Genomic DNA, 17,694 nt, shown 5'->3' on the forward strand with positions numbered 1-17,694 from the left:
TTGCTTTTGCTCATCCTCATCCAGCCCAAAACTGTGTTGCTGGCCACAGGCTCCGCCTCTCCTCACCAGTCCAAGGCTACACAAGTAAAAAGGAAATTCCTGCTGTTCAGAAAAGACCATCTTGCTTTTGATTTTTATTACATGGTTTTTGTATTCTGCCAAGCTGTTTCTGTCCAAAGGCAAGACTTTCCCTTTGATTCTGATGACTGCAAAGAGTTTCTAAGCCTCCAAAAGACTACTTAGAGGAGCCTTCCCATTGACATCAAATAGCTTCAGATCCAGGGAGGCTCATTCTGAAGACACGAAAAACAATTCTGAATTTTTTCAAACTCTACATTGTAATATTGATGTTTGCAATGTATCTGCTTCTTCCAAACTGCTTTTCCCCAGCTGAATTTAGAATTACTAGATTCTTCAGCTATAATATACGTATATAATATCTGTAAAAGAATGGATGCTCTAGAATAATTTGTGGGAACGTTTTGTCTCAATATGCTTAATAGCTGTAAATATTGTCAGTTGTTCTTGTAGATAATCATACTGAGACCATTTAGCACACATTTGTCTTGAATACTATTTATTATAAGTTCTGAGTCTTAAAATCACAGGTTTCTATTAGAAGTCATTAGCCTCTTTGTAGAATGGCTTTTTCTGACAGTAGAATTTCCTGCAAGTCCTGAGTCATTTGTCACCGCTTCGGTGATAATGGAATTTGCAAAAGCAGTTCATTCTGCGCTTTTTCAATGTACAGGTGTCAGCCAGATGTCATCTGGACAAAGTGCTGAATAAGCAGTATTACAGAAAAGAAGAAAGAAAACTTTGACAGCAAATGCAAGCAGCCTCTGCTTATCGGTCTAGTTGCAGCAGGGCAGTCTGCCTCCAAAGCCGTTGCCCAGTCACTGAATAACCACACCAGTGGAAAACACTGGGGCTGGGAAAAGGAAGGCCAGACATGCTTTTCTCACTGTACCCAGGGCAGCTTTTCATCAGTCCTGTTCTTGGTCTGTCCTCCTTGATGTGTCTAACCTCTGTGGCAGTGCATGAGTGGAGATGAGGGTTTCTAGCTTGAAACTGGAATGCAGTGATTTAGGAGGGATGTTTGCGTGTTGTTCTCAGGTGACTGCAGAGTCAACAGCTTTTTTGATCAACTGAATGATCCCACAAAAGGATAGTTCTGCTATCTCAACTGCAGAATGAATGTTTGAAATATTCCTATAATTTACTGGGTTCCATGTATCTGGATAGTCAGCTGTGGCTGATGACATGGGCTGTACAGCAGCAAGTACAATGGAGAATACAAGAGGATCTCCACCTTTGCTATAGGGACAGCCCTAGTGCTTAGTAGTGATAGAGGATGTGAAAAGCAGGCAGCAGCTTATCAGTAAATTTACCCCTACAATGCCGGCATAGGTGTCAGGGAAAATCATGTCATGGACACATTGCAGGTGGAAGAGATGGGAGTTACATCCCTTTTCTACCTGATCGGCAAGTCAGAAGGTAGGCAGAAATCTGGCATATTGCATCTCAGTGACAGGGCAGTTGGACTTGTTCCCCAAAGGAGAAAGCCTGCATTGCTCAGTTTTTGAAGTGTGAAGAAAAAGTCCTGAGCCATGGTTGTGTTGGCAAAGAAAATCTGAAATGCACGTTCTTTCCTAGGTCAGGAAGCTCATGTCTACCTGGTCATCAGTGAAACAGTGTACCACAACCAGAAGACGATCTGGATATATCCATGGTTCAAGCAGTGGCATCTCATGGGCTGCGTCAGTATGTGACTGCCTTACATCCCTGGCATTAGACTCACCCTAACCTGTGTGGTGCATGGTGCTGCTCAGTTACTTTAACCCCTGCTCGAAGCACTGAGTGTCAAACTTCAAATAAAGCCAGGTCTTTGCTTGGAAAATAGTTAAAATATTTTTTTTGCAGATAATTTTTATTGCTAAATCTAAACCATTGCAAAACTAGATGTGTTATCTAAAACAAGCATTTGGGGAGCCATTTCATGTATTTCCATCATCTGTTTCAGGACAAAATGCATTGCCCTCTGGAGTGTGCCCATCTATCTCAGTTGACTACACACGGAGTTTAGACCAGACTCTTAGACAGCTTTGTGTGATGAATCTTACCCTTAGTGTAGTGGCTCTCAGTTTGAAGAAAATGGTGATACGGCGGGCAGGGGCAGGAAAACATCTAACATCTACGGGGCTCATCCACAGCCTAACACATCAAAATAATTATCCCTACGACCTTTTCCTTTTTGAGAAGGACTCACTCTTGCAGAGAGCTAAGTCTCCCCAGTTGCTGAATGCTTTCAGCAGCAGTTGGGGTTTCTGCGCCGCTGACGGGGAGTATGCAGCTCTTTCCAGGATTAGGGCTTTGGTGATCTCATGCCGCTTCTGACAGCGCAAAGCATCTCTTGCAGTGAAGGGCCAGAAAAGTCTGGAATTGATGTATGAGCAGGCGGAGCGTGTAGGCACGCTTCCGAGAGCAAGGCCTGTTGTTGTAGCTGTAAACTAGCTGATTAAATGTTAATCCTAACCATGTGGGACCTGGCTCACCAGAGGTGTAATTATTTAATCTGGAAATGTAATGCCTTTGGATATGTAAAGAACTGCGCATTTAGTTATAGACAGGTTATGCAAACTGCAATGACGAATTTACGCTGTGAATGTACCCTGTGTAACATGAGTCCCATTATAACACACTGGTTGTTATTTGTACGTCTTGCATTGTCCCTACTAGATGGCATGTGTGTTCTTAAAATTAAGCAGGGTAAAACAGTAATACGCATCTATGCAGCTAAATAACATGACCTCTAAATGCCATCTACAAGTTGGGGCAACAATACCAAAAGCCTATTGAGTTAACTACAACCGGTCAAAGAATGGGAAAACTTTTTGTGGTGGAAATGGGCCCTGTTTTTGTGTGAAGAGGTGAATTTTGCATTTTTCAGCAAGATCTTTCAAGTTCTGCTCACAAATGTAACTTCTTCTGGCCTTTTATAACTATGCTATAGAACTTATAACTTAGTTCATTTGCAGAAAGAGGAGAAATCAGCTTATTTTCTTCCTTGCTTTGTAGCTTGACCTCTCTCTTCTGGACTTAGATAAATATAGAAGTAAGTGGTTGGTCAATAGGAATGAGTTCTTTTCATCTGTTGTATTTAGGGCAATTTTTAAAAACCTCTCTTTCTTTCTCTCTCTCTTTCTAGCTTTAACTTAATTTTGCCTATCTTAACCAACTTAATGACACCAGTATTAATCTACAGGCAGTCTTGCTCTATCTAAGTCTGCATTTTTTCCCTGCAGAGGTAAGGGAAATGCAGCCAAAAATATCACACCGTTTGAATCATGAGTATAGAAGAGAAACTGGATGGGGAAGAGGGCAGCAAGCTTCAGAGGCACAAAAGGCTACTGCAGAAAGCAAGGGAGCAGTCTCTTTTCCAAGTGTGTGGTAGACATGACAGGAAGTAATGAGCTTTGCTTGTAAGAAGATGGTAAGAAACGGTTCTAAACATAGACAAAGTGAAAGACTGTGATACATTGTCTGAGAATGATATTATTGGAGATCTGTAAGAAGAAATTAGATGGGCACCTGTTAACGATGAGGTAGGGGTGGTTAATTGGACATCGGGGGCTGAGGTCCCTTCCAGCTCAGTTCTTTGCGTTCTGTGATGTAGAGGTTCTGTGATGTAGAGCTTCTTCCTTGCCATAAAATCATTACTAGGTGGATAGGGCCAAATGAGTGAAACCTATGGATTGGACTTCCCTTTGTGGTACAGTGGCCTGTTTGGGAACAGACGATAGAAACTAGGATGATGGAGATATGCTGGGCAGCCCGTTGGCGTTGCAGGAGGAGTTTGCTCGATGTGTGCTCTCACAGCTCCAGCTGTGGCTGCGGCTTCTCTTGGTCTCTACAGCACCTTCTCAGCTCTGTGCCCAAGGGCTAGGGGATGAGGAATTACATGTTACTGTATGGGTAAGTCCTCGTTTATCAAGCAGAGTGTTTATTGGCTATCAGGGAGCAGATCGCAAAAATATTTATTTTTTCTGAGGTGGCCTGCTTCTGAATTTTCTGCAGCTTAGATCTTATATTACTCAGTCAACAGATCTGATAGAGGAAATCTGCACAATTAAGATGATTAATTTTCCATGCCACCTGTCTTAAAGTATATAAAGTATACCTGTTCTGCCATGAATGATTACTACAGATGATGAATCAGCAAGGATGGGCCCATGTTTAACACTTTGGTTTGTGATTTTTGTTATAATCTCTGACATGACTGATTATGCTATGGCCTGGAGCAATTTATTGAATTAATGAATTACTTACTAATACATGAGTGTGATTAATTGAGATGCCTGTTTGGATCCTATTCTGCGTAATGAAGCTTGAGCACTGACAGGTGCAGCCTGTGGGCCCGATTCTGTTTTCCAGGAAATGATGGGGAGTCACAGAGATAATCCACACCAGCAAAGGCTGCACGACTGTGTTGAGTAAACTCCCATGGAGAAGGTAACAGGCACCTCTTAATTCAGCGACCTGGAAGATTTACAGCCATGCAGTTCCCATGAGTGAAAACATGCTGTCCCTTCCTACCATGTTCTCTGCCTTTTCCTCCTTCAGCTCTTACTTTTCTATCTACTTACTGTGATTTATTGCCACCGCCTGCAATGACAAGTCAGGAGGGGCAGGAGCTGGCTTGCCTCTGGAAAGCTGGTGTGAAATTAGGCGCCGCTTTCCTGAACATTAGGTGCAGAAAAGAGAGACCTTGTAGTGCCTGGTTGAGTCGTTATAAATGCTCTGCTAGGGTTTGTCCTTGAATGTGGGTGTTTTCAAGATTTGATACATTAACATTATGAGTATAAACAGCACCCGGTCATCTGTTGGATGGTGACTCCTTCTCAGATAAGTGACCAGCAGAAACCGAGCACCCAAATATCAAATCCTCTCCTCACCTCTGGCAGCAGGTAGAAGAGGAAAGGAAATTTCAGTTGTGTTTTTCTCCGTAAGATCGCTCGCCGTGAGTGTGCAGCAGAAGACCTGGTGGCTGGACGGACAGAGGGGATGGCAAGGTGGTATGTCCCAGGACGGTCCCCACTGCGTTCCTCCTTCTCAGCCTGACCTGCCAAGCCCGGGCTTCGCCACGCGTGGGTGGCAGGTGGCTGTGAGTGAGGGGCCTTCGCCCGGCTAAATTGCTCCCCACATTGTTCAGACAAACCATGGAGGAGCTAATCCGAGAAGGTCAGCAAACCAGGCTGTACGACAGGAAAATTGTAGGCTTGATACCTTCCCTCTCAGAGGGGTAATTTAGGCCTGCTTTGGTCGAGGTGAATGGTGTAAAGCTGCTCGAAGGAAGAATCGGGTGTCTGCATGCTTTGCTTGTGTGGCTTCTGGGAGCTGAAGAGTGAGAAAGGGGGACAAAAGGCTCCCTGGCCTAATTTTTGTGCCAGTGAGGAGGATGTGTGTATGGATCACTGCTGTTTTGCTGAGCAGCCAAGTTCTGATAATGACTAGAAAGCCACAGAGCTTATTGCTCCACAGAGCAGTATACCTTTTTCTACGAAACGGGCTATTAGCGCTTGTGGCACAATAAAAAGGCTGTCTTTTCTAGTCCCTCATTACAATAGCTTAACTTCAGTTTTACTCTTTTCAGAGTTACCAAGCTAGCTCTAATTGAAGGGAAGGATGCCGGTAGGGTTGCTGGAGAGGCCATACAGAGTGAGGCTGGTGGTAAAGCAGCAAGGCACGTTTGGGGAGTAAGAGTTGTTTCAGTGGGCAAGTGGGTTTTGATTTATATTGAGAAAGCTTCTCTTCTACTGAATGTGTTTTCTTAGGGTGCTTCTGGTGATCCATTTCCACGGCAGAGCCGTTTTAAGCCTTCCAGAGGCTCTGGGCTTGGTGCTCCAGTCATCGGTCTTGGGTGCAGTAGTGCTTGTCTTGCTGTGCTGGCAACACAGACCCACAAATACCCGTGTCATGCCTGAGCAGTGGGTCTGACGCATTTTGGTGTTACAGCTTATACGAAGTGGTTGTGAAGGCCCTTTCAGACCAGGACCCCAAAGCTGAGCATAATTCCCAGTGAATTACTCGAGGGGTTTCTTCTCAGCACCCCCCTTCTCCTACTCTGCCCGAATCTGAAGCCACAGCTCTGTAAGACTCATCTGGCCTTTGAAGGAGAAGCACGGTGAAATAGGATTGGAAATGTCAGGGACAACATGCGAAGTAGCTCAGTGAGGAGCCCTCCACATAGCCCCCGAGGGCAGCTGGGTTTCACTGCGGATAACGTAAGCCCGAGGCATCCACATGACTCACGGTGGCTGTTTGGGCTCCTGTCTGGATATCAGGACCAAAAAATTCAGGCTGTGCAGCTGTTAATGAAATGATCTCTTGAGAGCAGCTTTGCATGTGAGGGATGCTTATTTTGTGTGTATAATTTGTAAGGCCGTCATTAGCTTTTTTCTTGACCCCTATTCCCAGGATGGTGAAAAACAATTTCATTTGCAAATAGTAGATTTCAAGGTCTATGATTTGAAAAATCTTCTTGAAACAATAATGCAAATACTGTGCACTGACTCTGTGGCTCAGGGCTTGCATGGTAGCTTTCTTATTGTATTAGTGCCTTTGAGTATTCTCCTCTTGTACTGATTCCCCGCAATAGAGATATTGACAGAAGGATCCCTTTGAGTCTTAAGTTTGCCCGACTGTGGGAAAGAGTAGAGAAAGGTATTTGGAGAAGAAGAGTGGGAATAATTGTTTTTTCTATTGGTGCAATGTATTGAACAACAGAATTTTTTCACTCTTATCCATGCGAAGTAAACATTTTGTAAATTTTTGCGCTGAACAAAAGATTCAGAGAAAAGCAAACCCAAAGGGCATAATCTGGAGGAAAAGGAATAGAAATGATAACCAGAGGTTTGCAGTAGAGTAGGATGGCAGTCAACTACATGAAGCGCGTGGCCATCTGTATTTGCAGGGGCTTATATGTCCTTTGAAATGGATGTGTGGCTAAGTGTACTTAGTCAGTGTGGGTGACCAAAGGACTTGGTCAAAAAAAGTTAAAACTCCTAACATCCCGCAGCTCAAATGAAATACTGTTTCATTATTAAGATTTTTAAAGGTCTGTAGTAAAACAGAAGCATCATTTTTAATAGAAGTGTTTTGTTTAAGTAATGTCACATAATATCTATGATTTGGGGGTTTTGCTAGTTTGACCATTAAATGACTTGACTTCCCATTAAATCATACAATATTTCAGAATTTTGCTGAGTTCAAGCATAGAGGAGATGTGGGATGGAGTTCAGGAGACAAAGTATATGGGGGAGAATATGGAGAAGAAAAAAAGAAAACAATGTTTAGGGCAAATAGTTCTCTAAACTATATTTACACCTGAAAGACCTGTCCATGAAGAGTGGTTGGGCCTGGGGTTTGAAGGCTGCATTGGCTAGAAGGAGCCATTTTGGGATTTCTGGCAGGAAGCTGTTGGACGAGGAGTATGGAGTTGGTCTGAGTGAAGATCGTGATTTCCGGATCATGTTTCTGAAGAACAGTTTGTGGTGGTGTGCTCCCCTCCGGCCCCATGCAAGCAGTAGCCGTAAGTGGGAGTCATCCTGATGATAGCTGCATCCAGCTTATGCTGGACCTTGAGGACGGATGGCAACAAAGTAGCCAAGGGCTGCCTGAAGCAGCGATCTAAACCTCTTGCTGATATGCAAATATGACCATAAGTCAATCGTCTTACTCCTTAAATAGTGGACAGCCCAGGACCCGTTGAGCTCTCCTGCACGGCAGCGGGCTGCACGCCAGGACCTTCCCTTGAGCAGGGACGCCTCTCAAGGCTACTCCTCGAGGCTGAGAGATTCCTTGCCGCAACAGATCCTCGGTAAGTGACTAATGTGCTAAACTTTGAAATCTTAGTTAAGTGATATAAAGGATTGATTGCACACATATAATCCTTTAGACATAAACCATTCACCAAGTCTGGGACTAGGACTGGATCTAGCGCACCTAGACTCCTCTCTGAGAAGAAGTTTAGAAAGCAAGGGGATCCTTTCTGAACCTCATGACTCAATGGGGGGGTCTCCCTGACGGTTTTGTCCAGCCCTGTCCTCTATGCAGTAAATAATCAAGTGTACCTTGCTATCGAATCTTGTTAAACCACTGTCGCACTGAACTTTAACTCCCTGTTCTATATCAAGAAAGTATATTTTTGCTTCTCTCTTACGAGTGAAGTGCACTCTCACTCCATCCGTGACACAGTTGCAGTAGGATCTAGGCTGTACAAGGACAATTTCAAAATTCTCTGTGCACCAGAAATTCTGAGAAATTAATGTTTCAGAAACCAGGTGCTTCTAAAATGAGTGAAATTCACTCATGCTGTCAGCTGCTCAGAGTAGGCGACGTCCCTGTTGGGTTTATCGCTGTCACCCAACAGCTGCCTGGGACTCCCGTTAGAGCTTGCCTCCCTGGGCTCCGGGGCTCCTGAGTCCACAGCAAAAAGCCTGAAATGCTGATCTGCCTTATTGCTCCAGAGCAGGAGAGCCTGGAAAGCGGCACATCTCCTCTCCTGGCACTGTCCACCTCTGGGGTTGTTCTCAAACCCTTCGGTGGGAACCCTGATTGGATTTGCCAAAAATTCATCATCCTAAGATATAGCAGCTACAAGACTTTGGCCCAGCGGGATGGCATTTACATTTTGAAACCTCTCTAGAGTGTAGTCCGTGTAAGTGCCATGTTACCAGCTTCTGAAGGGCATTCAGTGCTTGATGCCATTGTGAAGCCCGAGTGCCACATAAAAGGTGTATGACACAAAAACTTTTGATTTCTATTGCTTGGTCATAGAAAAACATGGAAGTGCACAAATGAGAAGATACAAATGATGATTTATGGTGCAATAGCTATCATTCTGCTGCATCTCTCATATGTTAGGCACAGATTCAAAGCATGCGTAGCGCTACAGTTTGCACTAGTACTTGTTGGATCCTCATCCCACTGAAACATGTGATAAGCTGCAGAAAAGCCACTGAAAGACGTGACTTGACCTACCTTGGATAAAGTCAGCAAAAATGGCAAGAGAGAGAGAGGGAGAGGGAGAGCTGAGACCTCTCTGAAGGTGACTCCTAGGTTCTGCTCTCTCTGCTCTCCTGGGGCTTTCTCTGGCATTGCGCTTTTTTCCAAGCTCTGAAGTGCAGCTATGCTTTAAAAGCCCTACAGAGCCGGAGGCATTTTTTTCCCTTGCTTTTATTGATTTTACTTGACATGCTGATGTTGCTTTGCAGAAGGAAGTCCTCTGTTGTGGCCTGTATAGGAAGCGGGGAGGGAGAGCCAGTGTCAGCCACAGCATATGGACTGAGCGCTCAAGAATCAAATTCACTTTTGCTTTCATGAGTGGTCCTGCTGCATGGACGAGTAGGATATATTACTCCTGATGGTTGCGGGTTACGCGCACCAAGAGTAATGGCACAGAGAAACTGTGAAATAGCTTTCTGTATGATCAAATACTGTTAAAGATCAGAAAAACCAATGGAAACCAGGGTGTTTAGGCTTACAGTCAGATTTCTCCTTTCAGCTCTGCCTGCCCCCTGTGATGTTCAGAAGCCTAATGGATCTCTGAGCAGCAAAATGCTTCCTCCCCTCTCCCCCTTTTACTCTGGTTGTGTGATGTGTAATGGGGTGGGTTGTGGGTGTCTCTCAGTTCAAGCTCTGCATGCCCCCAGCCCCGGCAGGGAGGGTCAGTCATGGACCTCCTCCCTGCCTGAGAGAGCACCCTTTCCTGCAGGCCAGGGGAGGACACCTGGCTGAGAGAGTGAACGAAGTCCAGTTGGCATCTGCACCGTGACATTTACTCACAGAGCTCAGGATACCTGACCAAGAGAAATGCAAACCCAGATCCGTCAACCCCATTGGTCTCACACAGGGCTGCGAGCCTCCGTGTCCTCTCAGAGATTCATGGGAACCCTGTTTGGTGAGAAAAGAGCATCTCATCACAGCACCTGATTGTGCTGCATAATGACAATATCCTATGCTGCAGGGAACTCCCTTCTTCCTAAATCTCTGCAAAATGGCTCAAGGAACTAAAAGGGTTGTATTGCAATCAGCTAGGGATCACTGCTGTCTGATAGCTCTGTAGCATCTGCTCTGATTTTCTGTAGCACCCTTGATCTCTGCAGGTAAGCATGGAAAGAGAGAGTAACAGACCTCGAGAAGAGGAAACAACCTTAGCAGAAGAGATAGCTTTCTGCGATGACAGGTACAACCCAAATGCGAAGAGTTAGGAGGAGATGGGAGCTGAGACCTTTTCCTTTCCCCTCCTAGACAGGCCGTGTTTCAGGGCTGGGATGTGATCCCTCAGCCAAGGAATGGTGCAAACCTGGCTACATTGGCTGCCCAGGGAAGCGGTTGAGTTGCCATCCCTGGAGGTATTTAAAAGACGTTTGGATGAGGTGCTTAGGGACATGGTGTAGTGGTGGTCTTGGTAGTGTTAGGTTTATGGTTGGACTCGATGATCTTAAAGGTCTTTTCCAACCTATGCGATTCTGTGATTCTGTGAAAATATGCTGCAAAATAACACACAGCATCCTTGAGTGCTGGCTCTCTGATTGCTCATGCTGCTTAAATACCAGCACATTCTTTGACTGGTTTGGCCTGTGCCAGTTAGTGCTCTCTGAGATGCTGCACAGTCAGTTTGTGAGACAGCTGATAGTAGTGGCCATGCCCAAAAAGCAGCAGGGTTGTGATTGCACCAAGGTTGTCTCTCTGCACTTTTAAGCCACCCTCCACTGCTATTCCAGAGGGCTTTGCACCTTCAGACACCCTGCTATGCCCTGGCACTATGCCCCAGCCATGCAGGGAGGACTTTTGGCTTCATGGCATAGGAGGGGCGTTCTGATTTCACACCAAACTTCACACCCACAGGTTATGCACCAGTCTCTCTGTGTTCCCAGTGCACTGCTCTGGCTTTAATTCTTCGCATCCCAGTACATCTGAATCTCCTCTGTTTCCAGGGTCATGATGGTCCAATTCTGTTGTTCACTCTCTTGCAGACCTATATTTAGAGACTGGAAGAAGTGGAGCAGTTTTGAACTGATGGATGGTAGTCCTCTCATACTTGAGTCTTTTCATCCTAGAGAGCTTTCACTCCACCTTTACCAGAGGAAATGAAACATTTACTTTTTCCCCTACCAGTGTCAGGTAAGCACAGTACCCCTTACTGAATCTATAACCTGGGTGAAGAAAAGGAAACTTTGGCTATTGTACAATTCATGGCATCCTTGCCGTACTTCTTCTCACTCTGTGCGTGTAATACTTTTCTCGCATTTACACTGAAGATTTTCTTGAGCTCTTCTTTCTGGTGCTATTACAGGTAACAGGTAAGTAAAATGCCATTGCAGAACATAAGCACAGCATGTAAAAGTGGTGATGAGTTTTTGTAGCTGCTTCTTTCAGAGGTATGCACATCACACTCTGAACTCCTCACCAAGTACAGGGGAACTCAGAAATGCAAGTATCCTCTTGAGTGTGGTTTCTTTAAATTTAGTTTAATCTTTACAGTCTTCATTTCCTATTGTCATCATTGCTGGCTTACAGGGCAATGCAAGAAAAGGGGGACCTTTCTCAATGGCCAGCTATCATGTTTTTTGTGAAACTTTCATCCTCTCTGGCTGGCATTGCTGTAGAGAAACATGTGGTACCCCAGGACCTTGTCTGAGAGCTACCGCTGTGTCCCGCTGGCTCTGTCTCTGCAAGGTACCTGTCCTTCTGTGGTGACAGCAGCAGGCACTGGGGCTCTGTATGGCCCCTTCCCTGCTGGATCTGAGGGGCTGATTGAAACATTGGACTCATGATTTCCTTTTATGCTGAGATATACTTTGACTTGCAAGTATAATTTATTGAGAAGGGACAGGTGAGTGTTAGCGGGGACATGTTTTGCTTTAAGTCCATAAACAGCAAGAACAGTTTTGCTATTTAATTCCTCTTCATTAAGATGAACGCACAGGATAGTTTCTGTGTGGCAGTGCCCCATGTGTCATTCTCTTCTTCCAGAGAACAGCTTGTTTTTGGAAAGACATATCCACAAGGACTAATAAATCAGTCCAAAACGCTGATTAGTTGCAGCACCAGGAGGATGTCTTGCAGCATCTCCACCCAAAGTGTGCTGCCCAAGGTAGTGAGCTCAACTTATTACCAGCTCCTCCTTCACTTGAAGTTATCAGTCTGACCTTTTTACCACCTTTACTAGCAGACATTTGGCTGCTGGCTGCTGACTCAGAAGCTGCTCTCTCAGCTGAGAATACCCTGCTTTGTGAGTCATGCACCGTCTCTACAGGCAAACTGCTTAAAGGGCATGGTTGAATGTTGGCTGCTTCTGTGCTCCTTGAGCATCATGCTGCCAAGCGGATTGGAAAGTGTCAGCAAATGTTGCATCGTATATAATTATTTTCCTGGGTATCCTTCTAAAGCCACTCTAGCTCCATATATCAATTAACATTACTGTGATTCCAGTTCATATATGTGGTTGATGAAGAGGTGGGCAAGTCCTCCTTCCCAGCTGATCTTGTGACAGGTACCACTGATGTGTCAGACAGTGAGTCATCAAAAATTTGTTTGATTTTGTTAGGTTAGGCTGCATTTTTCTAAGCCCTCCAAGTGGCCATAGCTGCTTCCTTGAGCGGCTGACTTCAGAGAAATGTCAAGATCCATAAATAGGCATTACAGATGAGCAGCACATAAGTAATGCCTGCCTATGCTGTCTGTTAACATCTGCTACTCATTAGTAGTCAAAATGTAATAGCATTCAGTAATGGGAAAGGTCACATCTCTGTCAAACTGTTAGTGGAAACATTTTTATCTAGAAATATATATCTCTGTATAAAATATGTATGTTTGTATACACACACACACATTTGTATGTGTGTATATATATCTTTTTTTTTTTTTTTTTTTTTCTGTTATGATTAACTGATGTCCTGGGTATATCAATCCTAAACATTCACGGCAAGGGTGGATGTTGCAGCTATCAAGCTGAAATCAGAAATATTTTTGAAAGTCTGATAAAGCAAACAGCTTATAACTCGGTGATGCAATTTTCCAAAACTTTGTAGAGGAAACAGTGAAGGATCATATCATCAAATGAGCATGTGTGTTCCTTGGAATTAGCTCCTGTAGAATAAGGTGCAGTTTTTTCTATCTTGTAATTGCCAGACACCTAATTTTTCAACACTTCACGTGTAATTATAGAAATTAGTCTGCTGTAACCTTTGCGTACAAGCAAGGTGATTAGTCTGACGCCACGGTGGTCTTTGTTATAGAAGTACACGTGACAGATTTGATACCTAAAATGTTTTGTGTTTCTGCTAAGAAACATTGGCTCTTACTTCAGGATGTGATTTGCTAAATGAGATTTCACAGAGATCTGGTCGTTAATCTGGCTATGAATTGTTTTCTGGTTTGGTAAAATTTTTAAGTCTGTTGTTTTTTTCTGGAGAGGGATTTATTTTTTGGTTTTGTTTTTTTGCAAATGTGTCCAAAATTATGATGGTTCATTCCTTGCATTTCAAACAGAAATTGGCAATACTGTTGGCAACAGCAAGTGTTAACAGCACAGAAAAAGACAAATATTTGTAAAGATGTATAAAGAATTACTGTTCTTTAAAAAATGTGAGGATTTGTAGGAAGTCTTACCCCTGAAGACATGTGAGGCTACTTTCCACAGTGGTACTTGAAAGAGGTCATCTGTCCCTACTTCTAAGCTTATTTGGGATCTGATTGGTTCTTGCTATTCCATCAAATATTCCTGGTAAGCTCTGCCTTTATATGAAATAAACTCCTCTTTCCTCCAGCTGAAGCAACGAGAAAGTAGCAACGTCTTGTTTAACTATATGACCAAGGCCACTAAAATGGATGTGCTTCCCCACCGGTGAGGGGAACCTGGCCCAAAGCCGGGTGAGGAGCAGAGTGCAGGTTCCATAGGACTTGTCTGGTGACTCTCCGGTGCTACGTGAGTCAGCGTGAGTCTGCAGGGAGAATGGATAGAGGGGTGCTGCCGCTGCGCCGGCTCGCTGCCTTCCTCCCACGCCTCTCTGCACCTCCAAGGAGGGAGTGGGGCTGGGATGGAAAGGCTGTGACATACAGGTGGCTTGCTATTTTTATGATTATGACCTTATCTTCAGTTTGCTGGAGTTTAAACTTGGTTACAAATGACCTTAGCTGTGCAAAGTGGCTGTTCAGAGCATGCAAGTTTGGCCCCTGCTGTACGTTACCCTCCCTCACTGCCTCCTTCGGCTGTAGAGGGAGGCTGGGCATATCTAAGGTTAGACGGTATGAATATCCTCCAGAGATTTTTAAGCCCGGATAGTGCATTAGGGTTATTAAGCTTGTGTCATGCAGTAGGGGCAGAGCAAAAGGGCTTGGCCAATAATCCCGCACTGGTCCCCTGACTCTTGTTTGGGACCTGGCATATCTTCTTTTAAAAAGAAATCCAGCATCTATTTAAAGACTGCCAGTGATGAAGAATACTCTACATCCCTGAGTAAGCTGTTTCAATGATTAATTACCTGCTCTGTTAAAAATTCACTCCTCATTTCTAATCTGAGTCTGTCTAGCTTCGGCTTCCCAGTGTTGGCTCTTTAATAGCCAGGAGAAAAAAAGACAAGAGATCCATCTGTGTCTCAGTGCAGCCCCTTGTAAATTGTGATCAAGCCACCTTTTAACCTTCTCTTAGATGAACTACACATATAAAGATGCCTTTCACTCACTGCAAGGAAAGCTTTTAATTTTTTTTTTTTTCATAGCTCCAGTCATTTTTTAGGTTCTTTTCTGGGTTATTATCTCCAGCAAGGTGACTTGGATGTATGCAGTAGCTCTGCACACTATTCCTGGATCCTTGGTGTTTCCAGAATGCCTCCCTGAGGGGGTGGAAGCCAGGTGCCTGCAGGATCCCATTGGGATCGAGGAGCCCAGCCCTGGACCACAGGGCCTGGGACTCCTCAGAAGAATGGCTTAGACCTGGGCAATCCCATGGAGATGGTGACAAACAGTTTTTCCCTTTGCCATGTGGGTATGAAGAATGTTTCCCTTTTTTCCCCAAGAATAGCTTTTCGTGGAGAGTTTATAAAATAATTTTGTTCCATGTCAGAACAGAAAACATTTGCCACAGAACTGGCTTTGATGGATTCATGCAGACATTTTCTCCACTGTGTTCTTTGCTTACGGATGGAAGAAACCTTCTCAAAGGTTTTCTGGACAGTGGAAAAATATTGATAAGGTCCTTAATGTGCTCTTCAAAAATGTGTATGATGTGGTCAGGCAGGAAGATTTATGAGTAACTGGGGAAAATGGGAACATCAATCCTTTTCACACTCAGGCTTATGAAGTAATTGAATGTCCTCAAGCAGACACCATCAATGTAAAGATGCAAATTACCTTTGTTTTGGTCTGACAGACATTCAGGTGGGGTGATAGCCTCCCCCTGGGTTTGGTGACTGTGACTTTAGTTGAAAAGAGCCAGATGATCACTTTATATAATTTTGACTAAAGCACGCAGGTAGTTGTGGGGGTTGCCCCATGTTGTAGGGCCAGGTAGGTCTGTGCACTCTGCATGGGTTTGCACTGTTCTTCACTTGGTCTTTCCCAGCAATGGCCTGGAAGAAGGAAGATGCTATGCAGGCTTCAGCCATCACATGCTTATCCTGGACTGTGCATGGCCATGTCAGGCTGCATTTTTAATGCTGTTTTGACCTGAGCTCAGTAGTTTCAAGGCAGGGGGGGCATGGCTGCAGGCTCCTCACGGGTCTGCAGTGAGCACACACACGTCTCCTGCAGAAAATGCACTCTGCTGAGTGGCAATGCTGTCCAATTTTGGAGCTGTCTCCTGGGTGAGATACATATAGTGGACAGGGTATGCACTGATATTAGCACTTCTTCGACTCCTGGGAGTAGTAGATACATAGCTGCTATGCTACCCTCAGCTTCATGTCACTGATTATGCAAATTATGCCTGAGTTAGCTCACATTTGGCAAGTAATTTGCACAGATCGATGAACTTCATGTGAGAAACCCGTGTGCTTTAGTGCAGGTAGAATGCTGTCAGCCTCACTGAATGTCTTTATACAGCTGAGTTGCTCCCAGGTTCTGCTGCTTGGCGTGCCCCGATCTCAATGGCTGCTGTGCTTTGAGTAAACCAGGTAATGCTTTATCCATCCCTTCCCCCCTCGCATCTTGGCCCTTCTAGATTATTGGCCAGTGCCAAGTGTCTTGATGGAAATAGGAAAGAGATGCACGGACTTAGGCTGATAAAACTAATTTCATGTTAGGGCTCTAAACATACACTATTTGGAAAGCAGTGGGATTTAAATCAGTGATTTGTAATTGTTAAGCTGGTTGACTTACTGGCAGTGTTCTGACGTAAGAGGTGCTTAGCTCTGCTTGTAAATACTCGGTCTTGAGTTATGGGTTTTTTTTTTAAAAGCTGAGGTATCCAGCTTTTCAGTAAGTGCTACTTAAAAGTGGATCATTAACAGAGCTCTATTTTGCAGTCCAAGAATAAGTAACCTGTAGGCAGAAGCAGCTGCTACCGATTGACCTATTACTTGCTGTACCAGTGAGTTCTAGAGGACTTTTAAAACAGCATTAGATATTGGCCTGATTTCTCTTGATTTGTCAAGTAGGCTGTAGGTGAAGCATTGATTTTATATAGCAGAGCCAACTACAGACTGGATACTTTTGCTCTGAAAGTCATTGTGACAGAGGGCATTACATTCGACCTGCCATGATGAAGCCCTGACTTCTGTTCCCAGGCAGGTGTGAAAAGCCCTCTGGTAACGCTTGCAAATTGCAAAATATCAAGAGCTGCCTGGGGAAGAGGCGAATACTAGAGTCGTGTTCTCCTGACTGGCAATTTGGTACCTAAGCCAAATGGTTTTCATTCCCTTGTCAGTGCCTGAGATTGTATCTGAGCCTTGCAGAGAGGTGACGTGCCTGTCAAATGCACAAATCATGCAAGGTATGTGAAGTCTGACAGCCCTGCAAGGCCTCTGCTGTTAGAGGACCTGGAGCTGATCGTGTCATTGCCAAATTCACCCCGGGGTGAGGGAGGAGGGACCCCTAGGGACTTTTGGCCAGAGCCCTTCTGTAGTTTGTTAACACTGTGTCTTAGTGTCAGCGCACTGCACGTGGCTGTTTTCTGCAAATCCCCTTGGATTTCCTTTACATGTGGTAAGTGGGAACCAAATGAACAGGCTGGTCTTTTTGTCAGAGTTTGGCTGAATTGGTTTTTGTGTCGACTGCAAACTGGGCCATGCAAACACAGCACGTTTTGTGTGCTGTGATGAAATGGCTTTATCTATACATGTTCAGATGCAGGTAGAGAGATGATAAACTTAGTTTTGGATTACTTATTTAGAAAATGGTGTTTCTGCCTGGAGAAACAGCTTCCTAAATGGCACTGGGAAGTTCATGATGAACAAAGATCAAGGATTTAGGATATCCCTCCTTATGGATATTTCCACAGCTTGCCTCTTCACCCCTGCTCTCTACGGCATGTCAACTTTCCGTTGTTGCTCAGATCCCCCAGTGCACAGCACAGGGTCAGACACTTCGAAGATCAGAGGTCTCAGTATGTGGTAGAGGAGTTGTTTTATGAAGTTGAGACCCAACTGCAGAGTATAGGTACTCGGGCTGCTTAAGTTTGCTGCTGGACAC

The 17,694-nt window shown here is 44.5% G+C and overlaps 1 long non-coding RNA gene across 1 annotated transcript in view; it reads left to right on the forward strand.

Annotated features, from left to right (window-relative positions):
• Nucleotides 1–11,109, forward strand: part of LOC140647680 (uncharacterized) — a 34,858-nt gene extending 23,749 nt beyond the window's left edge. The window contains exons 2-3 of the long non-coding RNA XR_012040912.1: nucleotides 7,750–7,879; nucleotides 11,040–11,109. This is a non-coding gene — a long non-coding RNA (uncharacterized lncRNA). The remainder of the gene's footprint in view (nucleotides 1–7,749; nucleotides 7,880–11,039) is intronic.
• Nucleotides 11,110–17,694: the final 6,585 nt, after the last annotated feature.

Source organism: Ciconia boyciana, chromosome 1 (genome assembly GCF_034638445.1).
Source record: "Ciconia boyciana chromosome 1, ASM3463844v1, whole genome shotgun sequence".
Classification (NCBI taxonomy): Eukaryota; Metazoa; Chordata; class Aves; order Ciconiiformes; family Ciconiidae; genus Ciconia; species Ciconia boyciana.